Raw genomic sequence first — 12,625 nt, forward strand, 5'->3', positions numbered from 1 at the left:
CGCGCGCGCGCTCCGCCCGCCCTCCTCGCGCGTGCTCGTGCCCGCGACGACGGCGGCGCGCCTCTTCTCCCCGCTGCGGGCGTCGCGGGCGCTGGAGGAGGCGGAGCGCGGGAGGCGGAGGCCGGGCCGACGGCGGGCTCCGGCGGGCGCGCGCGCCGCGAGCGGGGCGGGGGCGCTGCGGGGGCGGCCCGAAGGCGGCGGGCGAGGGGCTCGGAGGCGGAGGACCGCGTCCCCGGGGCCGACTCGGCCGGGTGAGGGCGAGCGCGGTGCGTGTCGGAGGTGGGGACTCCGAGGCCGCGGCCCGGAGCCCGGCGTCCCCGCCCCCGAGCCTGACGGGGCGACGCGGCGGGATGAGGCGCTGGCGCGGGGGGCGCCCGGCCGAGCCCCCGCGGCTGCCCTGGGCGGCCAGGCGCTAGGCTCGGCGCGCGGGCGGTGCTCGGCAGCGGCCAGGACCGGGACGAGGACGAGGACGAGGAGGAGGAGGAGGAGGGCGTCGGGCCCGGCGCCCCGCAGGGCAGACACGGAGCGGCGAGCGGGGCGCAGCGACGCCGCGGCGGCGCGGCGGAGCCGCGGGGCTCGGTAAGGCGGGGGCCGCGGGAGGGCCGGGGGCGCCGGTGACGTGGGCAGGCGCCGCAGGGGAAGGCTGCGGGGGCCTGGGTTTCCTTGTCGGGAGAAATTCTTTTTAAAGTAAAGGTTCGGGATCGAATGTTCTTAGAAGGCCATCTCGGGTTTCCCCCGTCCCCGCCGACTCCCTCCACGGCCTCCCGGGGCGGACCGCGCTCGGGCCGCTGCCTCCCGCGCCCGCCGCTTCCCCCCGCGCCCGCCGCTTCCCCGCGGCCTCGTCGGAGCGGGCCGGGCGGTTCCTGGCCTGCTGCGGCGCTCCGGACCCGAGGCGCGGGCGGCGGGCCTGGGGGCTCCGGGGGCGTCCTCGCCGTGCCCGCCCCCTGCCGTGCTCGCCGGCGCACCCGTGGAGTTTTCCCTCTCATCTTTCTAATTGGCTGAAGTTGCCACTGCACATTGGACGGTGCTGGTGACTTAGTGCCCTTTTCCCCCGCCATCACCCCCCACGCCCCCGTCTTGCCTTTCTCGTTTTGTTGACTTGAGTAAATATTCATATTAAAAAATTACCCAAACAGATGACGAGAAACGGCAGAGGGAGAAAGTCAAAGCTGATTTCTTAGCTGTAGTCTACTTCTGGACCCTTTATAACTCCACCTTCTGTTGCTGAAGCTTAAGGAAGGTGGGGGGGGGGAGGAGGAAGAGGCCCCCAGCAGGATGCTTGGGATGCAGTTTGATAGTTACCTTTTAGGAAATAGAATTTGGAGCATTATAATTTTGATCCGCATGCAGAATTGCAGTCTGCTTTTAAACTGCTCGGGGCACTGCATGATGCTACATGGGTAGCTGGCAGCTGGGCCACATTGCATTGTTGTCAGCACCTCTTTTATTTTCCATTCTTTCAGAGTTCTGTTTGGCACAGATTTAGACCTTTTAAGTCAGTCTGAATGGGAATAACTTCTGATACATTGGTTGCTTTTGTAAACGTTGTCTGTATCTGTATTTCTGTTGGAAGAAAAAAAGCATATGGTGCTGGAGTGCCGTGGCTCTTAAGAGTGCAGAAAATGTGCTAGTTTGAATCAGTAATTGAATTGGTTGTAATATTTTTGGGTAGTGACTGTTGTGATTCATTATTTTTCCTTATTGAGTAAATTGAAATCTAACTCGGCATCTTGACATATGGTCCATGAACTTGAGAGTGAAGGAAATAGAAGCTTTAATTGCTGCTACAGCACGACCTCAAAGTTTTTCAGGCCCTCATTGGTGTGAATTATTTTTTAATAGGGCTGTTTGTGAAGATGGGATATTATGATGTTGTGATTACCATTTTCAGGAATATCTGGAGTCTACTTCATTCCTAAAATTGGGTGTGTGATGCTTTATAGAATAAGTATTCTAGAACGGTGTGAGGTTGGAACTATGCTCAAGCTGGTTATCTTCATACCATCGTCCCTATAGCCGTCCGTGGAATAAAGCAGCACTTTGGACAGAGACTTGTCCAGACCTAGCTGGGGTGGAAGCCCAGTTTTTTACTGTATGGTGATGCACATTGAGGTGGGTGATAGCGTGTAAGTGGGCCACAGAGGAAATGTTAGTTGGAAGAACCTTTGTTGGTTATATAACTTTTTGTTTTCTAGGGAGAGACCAAGAAGCAGACAGGCAGGCTCAACTGTCATTAGAGTCTTTGATGTTGGTTTGAATTCCAGTAGTTACGTTCCTCTTATTTTCTTTTCCTAACCTCCACATTATTTTCCAATCACCAGAAGCTATTCCACAGTTGGGCCAAGACTTTAATGGCAGTTCATTCATCTCCATTTCTCTTTCCCTTATTCTCTGTTTAGATGACTTGTTCAGCAGTTTCCCCTTTCTGAGCTGGTCTGGGTGCATTGTCTGCATAGTGCACATAGATTCACTATTGAGTCTAAATGCATTTAACAAATGTCAAGAATTAGCAGCTGTTTTCTTCAGAAGACTGTGATAGCAGAATAAAAATCGAGTGAAATGAACTAAACGTTTTCATTGCATTTAAAGATTTTGACAAATATTCTTGAAAATCTTAAGGGTTTAACCCATTAGTGTGAAATTTGATGTCCATGGAAGTAGTTAAGAGGCAGCGAGGATTTGAAATCAGGTCGTAGTTGCAGTTATGCTGCTCAGTAGCTGTGTGGCCTCGTCCCTGCTTTGGGCAAGTTATTTACATTTCTGAGCCTGTTTTCCGTAGGTGTAAAATGGGGATGAGAAGGCTTGCACTGTCTTCCTTACAGAGGAGGGGTCAGATGAGAGAAAGGGTGTGAAAATGTTTTGTAATACTTCTTATATGCGTAAGGTATTACTGTCATTACCTATAAACTTAGTATTGAACTGTTTTAAATGTCTTAATATCAGTTTTAAAAAATGCACGTTAGGAATTAGAATGTGTTAGATCTCTTTGAGTTCCAGAATCTTGTGATTCTATTTCATTCTTAGGAAATCCATATGTGGGGTCTACAGTTTTGGACTCTGGAGTTTTTGATTATTTTGGGACAGATGTCAAGTTTATTGAGACTTCGAGCTTCTTTAAAGTATCAGTTCAGAATATTAAAGGAGATTACAAGTTAGGAGTTATGAAAAGAGCTGTTTAGCAAAAAATATCTTATATTTGTCTGCATTATTTAGGACAGACATTGGCAAAATTCAGCATGTAGGCCAAATCTGGCCTGCAGCTTGTATTTTGTATGGCCTATGAACTAAGAATGAAAAATTTTTAAATGGTTGAAAAAAATAAAAAGAATATTTCATGATGTTCAAGTTACATGAAGTTCAGATATCAGTGCTCATAAATAAAGTTTTATTGGGATACGGTCATACTTGTTTATGTATTGTCCGTGGCTGCATTGGCAGTACAGCAGCAGAGTTGATTTCTTGCAACAGAGACAGTATGGCCTGCATAGCCCCCAAATTTTAATAGCTGGCCCCTTCCAGAAAAAGTTTGCCAATCTTTGATGTAGGACTTAAAATTTTTGCTTTACTTAGCACAGTGTTATTTCCTATCATAGCATTATAGGGGTTAAGACCCCTGGAAAGGTACTAATTTTTGCTTTGGAGTCAGATGGACTTGTATTTGAGTACCAGCTGTGATATAAACTTTGATCCTGGACAAACAAATTAACATCTTGGTGTTCAGGTACCTCCTTTGTAATCAGAGAATATAGAATCTGTCTTAGAAGGTTGTGGTGATGATTAAATGAAATGTTACATGTCAAAGCTTAATACGATTTAGGCATACAGTAAGTACTTAGTAAGTTATACATGACAGTGATCATAACTTCTAGTGTAAACAATAAGCCTAAGATATTGCACATCACCTTGCCCCAGTATTGTAGAATTGTTCTCCTGAGTGGTATGCTACTTGGTATGGAATTTTCTCCTTTACTGAAACAATTAGTTCAGTTACCAGCTGATAATTGGAATAGCTTGAGAAGTTTCCCATATGTTGTACTGTATTTTTATTAATCACTTGCTTATTTAGATGATTAAGAATGGGTGAAAAGGTAATTCTGCTCTGTTTTTCAGAGATCCTGGTTCTTGATAATTTCTTGGTATTAATGTGTTTGCAAGCTGAATTTAAATACCAGTTCTCTGTTGGTTTTGGTGTTTCCTGTTTTTATTTATTTGAGACAGATATTTGAGAAAATACATTAAATAAGGCCAAGGTTAGATAACTTTTTTAATGTATTTGACACTCTATGTCTTCCTTACGATTTGCATTAGCATCTCTCTCATATCCTCTTCAGAATTGGAATAATAAAACTTAATTTTTTTCCCTAAAGATAGACCTAGTGTACTATCTAGAAGCTTCGATGTTAAGCTGCTTTCTGAAGTATTTGGTTTAAATTATCTTACAATTGACAAATTGGATGTGCTTCCCAACTTCAAGTGCTGGTTTATTTAACATTAATCCTAAACTAAGAGTGAGCAAATAAACAGAGGCCATTGTTCTGACTGAGTCAAACAGAACAGAATTGGGGCCAGTGTGACTCCTGCCATCCTACAAATTGTGCAGTTTTACACCTTGGATGTTGCTTACATGCAGTGGGATGATCCAAGGGAGACATGGGAGGGCACTCATGCTGTCCCCATTCTGTCCTTGGTGGGGCAGAGGGCCTTTCATCAAACTGTAGAGCTGCAGCCCCTGGAAAACTACACTGCAGGGTTCTAATTGTAGCACCTCAAAAACAGTAGAGGCCTAAAGAAGACCCACGTGGAGACAGTATTCTCTTTTGAGGTTAAAACATATAAACAACAAAACCAACCAGAGATTTCCTCTTTGAAGAGATGCAGGTTGAGAGGGGATATTCCCCATGGTAGCAAAACGTAAAGATTTGGTAAAATAGGTGTTTATAGTTTCATAGTATACCTGGACAAGGGGACTTCCTTGGTATTTAAAGGAGATTGTTTTAAGAAGGTAAAAGGAAGTGAGAAACAAGGTGTTTGGTTTAATTTCTCATAAGAAATTTATGAATCAGAATGTTCAGAGTGGAAGTAGAATTCTGATTTTCAGGGAGATCCTGTTATTTGGCTTATGATCATATATTCATTTACTACTTTATTTTAGTATACATTAGTATTGGAGGCTGTGGAGATGGAAAGCACTGAGTGGAAAAGCATACGTGACCCACGTGGTATGATATGTTTACGTTGTCTCTATTAGGAAAGATAGGCACCACGCTCTGGGGAAGAACTCTAAAATAAATATTCCATTCATTTTCCCTTAAAATAGTAAAATTTTTATTATCTGGGGTTCAACCTTGTGGTCTTGGGCAGGCCATTTGATTACATTGTTTTTATTCCCTTGTGTGTAGGATGGAAACAGTAATTCCTGTTCCTCTTTTTATTGGAGAGGTATATGGTAAAAGGACTCAAGATGAGTAGTATTTTCAACAGTTTTGAAGAACATATTATGTGTACTTTATAAATTACCTAGTATATTAAGGACAGACAAAGGAGATTTTTGTTTAACAGAAAGAAGATTTGAACTTGAAGTCAGGACCTGGCTTGGCTCTGCTGTAAATAATCTGTGACTTTGGACGAGTAATTCATCTCTCTAAACCTCATTTTCCTTATATGTAAAATGAGGGGTCAGACTACAGGTCTCTAAGATCCTTTCTTGCTCCAAAATTCCATGATTCTCTGATTTTTTTTTTTTTTTTTTTTTAAAGTAGGGACCATCCTCTTGCACTTGCCCAGTTTCCATTGACCTTCTACCTGAGGAGAACCTGAAATCCAGTGGTCTTCCGGATTCGCTAACAATCCTGGCTCCGGTAGGATGCAGGAAACCAAATCTCTTTTATCAGTGAACTGAAAAGTATCCATTCAGTACAAGTGAGTATTTTGTACCATGCTAAATGCAGTGGAAGATAGATATGAAAGAAGGTGGCATTGAGTCTCTGCCCTTAGGAAGTGTTCATTCCACTGGGGAGATAAACTATATTATGAAAAAGAATATCTATAAAAGAGTAGACAAGGGGACAGTGGGATGATCCCTGATCTGGCAGTTCGAGGACTTGGGTGTACTATTGGAGAGGATACTTTGTGGCTTTATGGCCTTGTGGCCTTGAACATTTGTAACATGAGCTTTGTAGACTGTCTCCAGCTCTGAAATTTGGTCATATTCTCTTTGACAGAGAGGCAGCATCTTTGAATCAGCCTGTTAGGAGACAGCTCAAGTGAGAACTGCTCAGTCCAGGCCAGATTTTTATGCTCATTTTGCATAATTGCTTGATTTACTGGATAGAAGGAAAGGGTTACTTTAATTTGCTGGAAATGCATTCAAGGGGCAACTTTTCTTCTGGAAAAGTCAAGCATGTGAGAAGTGACAAGAGACCAAAGTGTCCCTGCTTCTGGATCAATAACTCTGAGCCCTGGATCTCATTCATTTTTCCCTTCTTAAGGCTTTCACTCCTGCCATTATTTTTTTCCTTGAATTTTCATTCTCTCCTTACTGGATCATCTCTCTTAGTATGCAGACATGCCTTATATTACTCGCAGCAGTGATGATTAACTGTTCACCAAATGCCATTCTCTGCAGCTTCATTTCAGTAATAGGGCCCTCAGGTTTGCTCTGGCACATGGATGCCCAACTAGACTACATTTCCTAGCCTCCCTCTTACAGCTCGATGTGACCACATGATGAACTTTGGGTAAATGGATATGACCAGAAGTGATGTGAGTGATTTCTGTGTCATGGCCTTAGAAAGGAAAGCAGGTTGCTTTCTGCTTCCTCTTCCTTTCTGCCAGGAGAATGTAGTGCTGGTGCATGTTATTCAACCTTGCTGGTGAGAGCAGCACTTTAGGGGGGATGGATCAGTAAGATGGGTCCTCGGATGGTCTCGTGGAGCAGAGCCGCCCTACTACTGCTCACTTATCTCTGGGTGGTTAAGTGAAAAGGGAATACAGTTTTGTCTTGTTGGAGCCCCTAATACCTTAACTGAATAAATCACCTCTGTTAAACCAGCCTCTCCTCCACCTTATGTTTCCCTTCAGCTGTTGCCCAATTTCTTTGTTCCCGTTTGCAACAGGAGAGGTTTATGTTTGCTGTGTCTACTTCCTTACCACTGATTCTCTCTTTAGCCTGATCTGTTTGAGCTCCTGTTTCTGCACTCACTGACATTGTTTTTAATCAAGGCTGCAACGACCTGTGTCTCGTCAAAGCCAGTGATCAGCAGTGTCTATGTCTTATTGACCTCTCATCAGCATTTCACATTGGCCAACTACTTTCTCTGACCTCGTAGCTACTCATTCTCTATGTCTTTTTGCAGCTTATCTCTACCCACCCCCCACTCTAAAATTTGGAGTGTCCCTGGGCTCTCCTCGTGTGATTTCATGCATTTTCGTGGTTTCAGATACCATTTATATGCTGAGGGAGCTCAGATTCTTTTTTTTTCCCCCTTGAGCTCTAGATTCATCTAACGCCATTCCTCCACTTGGATGTCTAATAGACACCTCAAATGTAACGTGAACAAAGCAGAACTATGAGTTACTCTTTCTTTCATTTGCTCTTCCCTCCACCTTTCCGAAGTCTTCATCTTCTCAAGTGAAGTGACACCACTGTCTACCCAGTTGTGCAGGCCAAAACCCCTGGGGTTATCCTCCATTTTTTCCTTCTCATCTCATATTAAAGTCCCGTCAGCTCCACCTTCAGAATACACACTGGACGTGACTACGTTTTTTAATAGTTTTTTCACTGTTAACACCTAGGCTGGCAGCCTTTCTCCTCTGGAAAACTGCCAGCAGACTTCCCTGCCTCTACTCTTGCCCTTATTTTCCTCACCTGTCCTATAACAGGAGCCAAAAATAATGTTAAATGTTAATCAGATTGTATCACCTGTTTACTGGCTTTCCAATACACTTAACACTAAAACTAAAACTTAAAGGTTTATTATGGAAACAAAATCTCCACTGTGGCCACTTATGAGGCCCCGTGTCAGCGGTTGTTAGTTGGGGAAGATCTTGCCCTTAGGGGACGGTTGGCAGTGTCTGGCTGTCAGGCCGGGGGGACGGGTGGCAGGGGGAGTGTGCTGCTGGCATCCAGTGGGTAGAAGCCCGGGAAGCGGAGCATCCTGCAGTGCGCAGGACAGCCCCAACCGCGACGGACACTGTCGTCCAGCACGTCTGCAGGGCGCCGTCTGGCTCCTTGCTTCCTCGCCAACCTCGTCGTCTTTCTCTGTCTTCTCCTTTGTTCACGGGGCTGCAATCACAATGATGTGATTCTTCTTGTTTTTTCCGTAATAGACTTTTTTTTTTTTTTGAGCACCTGTAGGCTCACAGCAAAATCGAGCAGAGGGTACAGGTATTTCCCGCATCCTGCCGGCCCTCACACACACAGCCTTCTCCACTGCCAGCGTTCCCCACCAGAGCGGGACGTTAGCTACAACTGATGGAGCTGTGACAGCACACCATCACCACCCAAAGTCCGCAGTTCTATTAGGGTTCATTCTTGGTGTTGTACATTCTGTGGGTTTGGACAGATTTATAATGACATACATCCACCATTATAGCGTCACACAGAGTGGTTTTCACTGCCCTGAAAACCCCCTGTGCTCCGCCTGTTCATCCCTCACCTCCCCCCACTCCCAACCCTTGGCTACTCATGATCTGTTTAATGACTCCATAGTTTTGCCGTTTACACAGTGTCTTATAGTTCGAATCGTACAGTATGTAGCTTTTGCAGATTGGCTGCTTTCACTTAGTAATGTGTATCTAAGTTTCTTCCATGTCTTTTCATGGTTTGATAGCTCATTTCTTTTTAGCACTGAATAATATTCCATTGTCTGAATGTACCACAGTTTATCCATTCACCTGCTAAAGGACATCTTGGTTGCTTCCAGGTTTCGGCAGTTATGAATAAAATTGCTATAAACAATCCGTGTGCAGTTTTTTTGTGGACATGTTTTCAACTCCTTCGGGTAAATACCAAGGACTGTGATTGTGGGATTGTATGGTAAACGTATGTTTTGTTTTATAAGAAACTGCCAAACTGTTTTCCAAAGTGGCTGCATTGCCACCAGCAGTGAATGAGAGTTCCTTTTGTCCCACATCCTTGCTGGCACTTGGTGGTGTGAGCTTTCTGGATTTAGGCCATTCTAATAGGTGTATAGTGGATGATGCTCTTTTTTTATCTCTTGAAGAAGCTAAGCATGTACCTTTTCAGGGATTTACAGTTGCTGTTCCTTTTGCTTGGAATGTACTTCCTTCAGATCTTTGTGTGACTGCCTTCTCCTACCCCAGAGAGGCCTTTGTGATTACTGTGTACATGCAGTACCGCAGTCTTTCTCTTCTATATTACCCCATTTTATTTTCTTCATTTTAGTTTATTTATTTGCTTATGTTTTACATTTATAATCCCCTTCTCTGCAAGCTGTTTGAGGGGCACGGGCTCTGTCTAGATACGTACTGTATCCCTAGCTTTCCTATTAAAACATATTTGTTGATGCCAGAGAGGTGCCATCCATCGTGGGGATGGGAAGACAAGGTTTTCAGTGATAATGATAAATCAGAGCATCCTGAGAGCAGCAGGGAAGGTTATGATTTTCCAGAGGATGGAAAAAATCCCTTGAGACAAGGCTGCTTTAGTCTTAAGTAAGTAATTTTGTAGAATGGAGGAATTTACCTCGATTTTTGTGAGGACGCAAATGACAAGAGTAAGCTGACAGCAGGGACTTTTTAAGAGAGAAAGGTTACTTCAGGGTTTAACTTCCATTTTGCCTTGTGTCTCATACCACTTGTCTCTGCATATAGAGCTACACGTTCATACTGCAGTTATATAGGCCTTCTGGTTATACGTAGTTTTACCTTTTCCCAGTATCAGAGTTTCTTCTGCATTTTCCTTGGAAGAGAAGCACATACCCTCTGCTTCTGTATTTTCAGTGACTGAAAACTCAGTTACTCACCTGACAGCCCAATTCTTTTTTTTTTTTTTTATTGAAGTATAGTTGATTTACAGTGTTGTGTTAATTACTGCTGTAGAGCAAATTGGCTCAATTATACATATATATACACATTCTTTTTCATATTCTTTTCCATTACGGTTTATCACAGGATATTGAATATAGTTCCCTGTGCTATGCAGTAGGACCTTGTTGTTGCCCAGTTCTTTTTAAAAGTTCTTATTTTTAAAAATTCCTCATTATATTAGAGTGGAATGTACCTGCCTGCATTTCCAACACCACACAGATCTGCTCTGTTTTTCACATGATGGCCTTCAGCTGTCATGGAAAAATGGCTGGTTCTTTGATCTTCCCACCAACTTTTTCTCTTTCCAGGCTAAATATACTTATTTTCTTCAACTGTTCCTCATATGCCTAAGATTTTTAGCTCCTTTTCCAGGAGCTATTTACAAGTTATTAATCAAGCTAACTGATACAGATGTTCCATTGCCTACCTTAACAAAGAAAACTTCATAATGACCTAACTCAGGGTCAAACAGGGAATTCTCAGATTCCTCTGAGTTCTGCTCCAGAACATGGTAAAGGGCAAAGACCCAGCCTTCAACCCAAGATTCCATTCTCCCTCCAGGTTCCTTGCATGAGGGACTTTTTGCGTGCGCACATATGTGGACACTTGAATCCGTGCATCCCCGTTCACCTTTCAGACAGCAGCTCTTTGATCATCCCTTGGACCCAGCGATGTAAACACCAATGGTGGGGTCATCTGCCATTGGGAGGATCAACTCACTCAGGGAAGAGACCTGAGCAAAGCCTAGAAGTAGCCAGGAAGTTCTGGGGTCCTGGCAAAATGAGGGCTGGGTGTGTAGGCTGCAGTTGGGCGTACCTTTTAGGTCCGGAGATCAGCTGGCCCCATGCATGGTCAAGGGTGTGGTCAGAGGGAGGCCAGTGCATGGCCATTCAAAGATCCAGGCCTAGGACAGGGGTTTATTGCTTAGGTCCAAGGTATTACTGTTCTGTCATCGTCAGACTCTACTCTTGATTCTGTTTCCCAGAGCCAGTTATTGTGGAAAAAGTTAAATTCCCTCTTACAAGTGTTCCAAATTAGACATCGCATTTTAATTAGAGCTTCCTAACGAGTGTGTCAGACAGCACTCTGAATGTGTTACAGATAGGGCAGAAATACTGATGTCCTTATTCCTCAGAGAGGATTATCAGTGACGGAGTGGCAAGAGCTTCTGCTGATCACTGTTGGCCAGCAGCAGCATGGCTTGCTTGCTGCCGTGTGCCTGTATCTGGACTGTCATTTTCTGTATGTGTCCTAAGTGCAAAAGGCTGAGAAACCCTGCTCTAGACTGCTGTGTGGTGACTATGCAGGTCTCATGGTATAACGTGTTTACATACAGCTTTGAGAGCATTTTTATCAACATTAATATTTGGTCCACCTGATGATGTTGGAGGTGTCAAAGTAGGTTTGTGCCCTTCTTATTAATGAGGATATAGGTCCAGGTTAAGTGGCTTAATCTAGCTACACATTCTCACTCAAGTAGGGCAGTCGAAACTAGAACTCCATTCTTCTGACTCTTATTCTGGTGTATTCTCTCTACTAACCCAAATTCTTTTTCTTGTACTTTTTTTTGGACAGCCTATCACTTCTGGTTCATTTAGGGCATGCAGGCAATTACACTTTTTAGAGTTTGTCTGTCCCAACTTCTGTTATGTTGTTTCCCTTTATTGTTACTTTTTAACCTAAAGACTCAGCTTGACATTTAATCTCTATTAATTGGTATCATTTTTATCAGATTCAAACAATTCATCCAGTGTCTTGCAACTTAATTGTGTGTTATGCATTTTGATAGCTCTCTTCCCTAAATTAGTGTCCTGTTTAGTTGTTACAGTGACGTTTGACTGAAATGGTCACCCTGCATTGTTTATAAAAGGTTAGATTACGTTAAAGCAGGAAAATGTGCAATACATTTTAGAAATCTTTCTTTCCTAAACCAGTTATGATTAAAAAAAGTTCTGGCATGTAAGTGTAAATTCACTTCCCTTTTTATTTAGTGCCCATTTTGTATTGATCTTTACTAAAGTTATTTTATTTAAACCTCAGTAACCTCACTTACTCATGTTACCTAAGTGCTGGATTGATTCATAATTCAAATCTAGGTCTGTTTAACCTCAAAGTACCTGTGCTTTTCCTCAGTACTAGTCTATAAATAATGTGAAATGATTTCTAAACATTTAACTTGAGCTGAGAAAGGGATGTTTCCCAGATTATATTCTTACATTTGGAATAAGTAATTCTCTGTTACTTATGCACAGGACAGGCCCCCTCACCGCACCCCCTGGCCCCCTCATTATCTGGTCTAAATGTCAGTAGTGCCAAGTTGAGAAACCCTGCTCTAAAGATTTTAAGTAGTCAAGGTTTTACTTTGAATATGTGTGTGTGGTTTTAGCCAACAGCATCATGGTGATAGGTGCTAGAGTGGATCAGAGATAGTTTCTCCTACTCCCTGCTTGGGAACAGGTTGTCAGTGACATTAGAGCATGATGTTTTTATTCATTTCAGTTCTGTGTTGCTTCTAGAGAATCTGGGATTTAATGTTAAAGGCTTTCTGAGTTAGAAAAGGTTAGGCTTTTTATAT

The 12,625-nt window shown here is 43.7% G+C and overlaps 1 protein-coding gene across 3 annotated transcripts in view; it reads left to right on the forward strand.

Annotated features, from left to right (window-relative positions):
- The first annotated feature begins 412 nt into the window (after positions 1–412).
- The window catches only part of ARHGAP32 (Rho GTPase activating protein 32), a 275,222-nt gene continuing 263,009 nt past the window's right edge, over positions 413–12,625 (forward strand). For 2 of the 3 annotated variants that reach the window (XM_059930040.1, XM_059930043.1), the window contains exon 1: positions 413–579. The gene's annotated coding sequence lies outside the window, so the exon portion shown is untranslated. Of the gene's footprint in view, positions 580–5,885; positions 5,920–12,625 lie in introns of those variants that run through there. The other variant, XM_059930042.1, reaches the window with a different exon arrangement.

Source organism: Balaenoptera ricei, chromosome 8 (assembly GCF_028023285.1).
Source record: "Balaenoptera ricei isolate mBalRic1 chromosome 8, mBalRic1.hap2, whole genome shotgun sequence".
Taxonomy (NCBI): domain Eukaryota; kingdom Metazoa; phylum Chordata; class Mammalia; order Artiodactyla; family Balaenopteridae; genus Balaenoptera; species Balaenoptera ricei.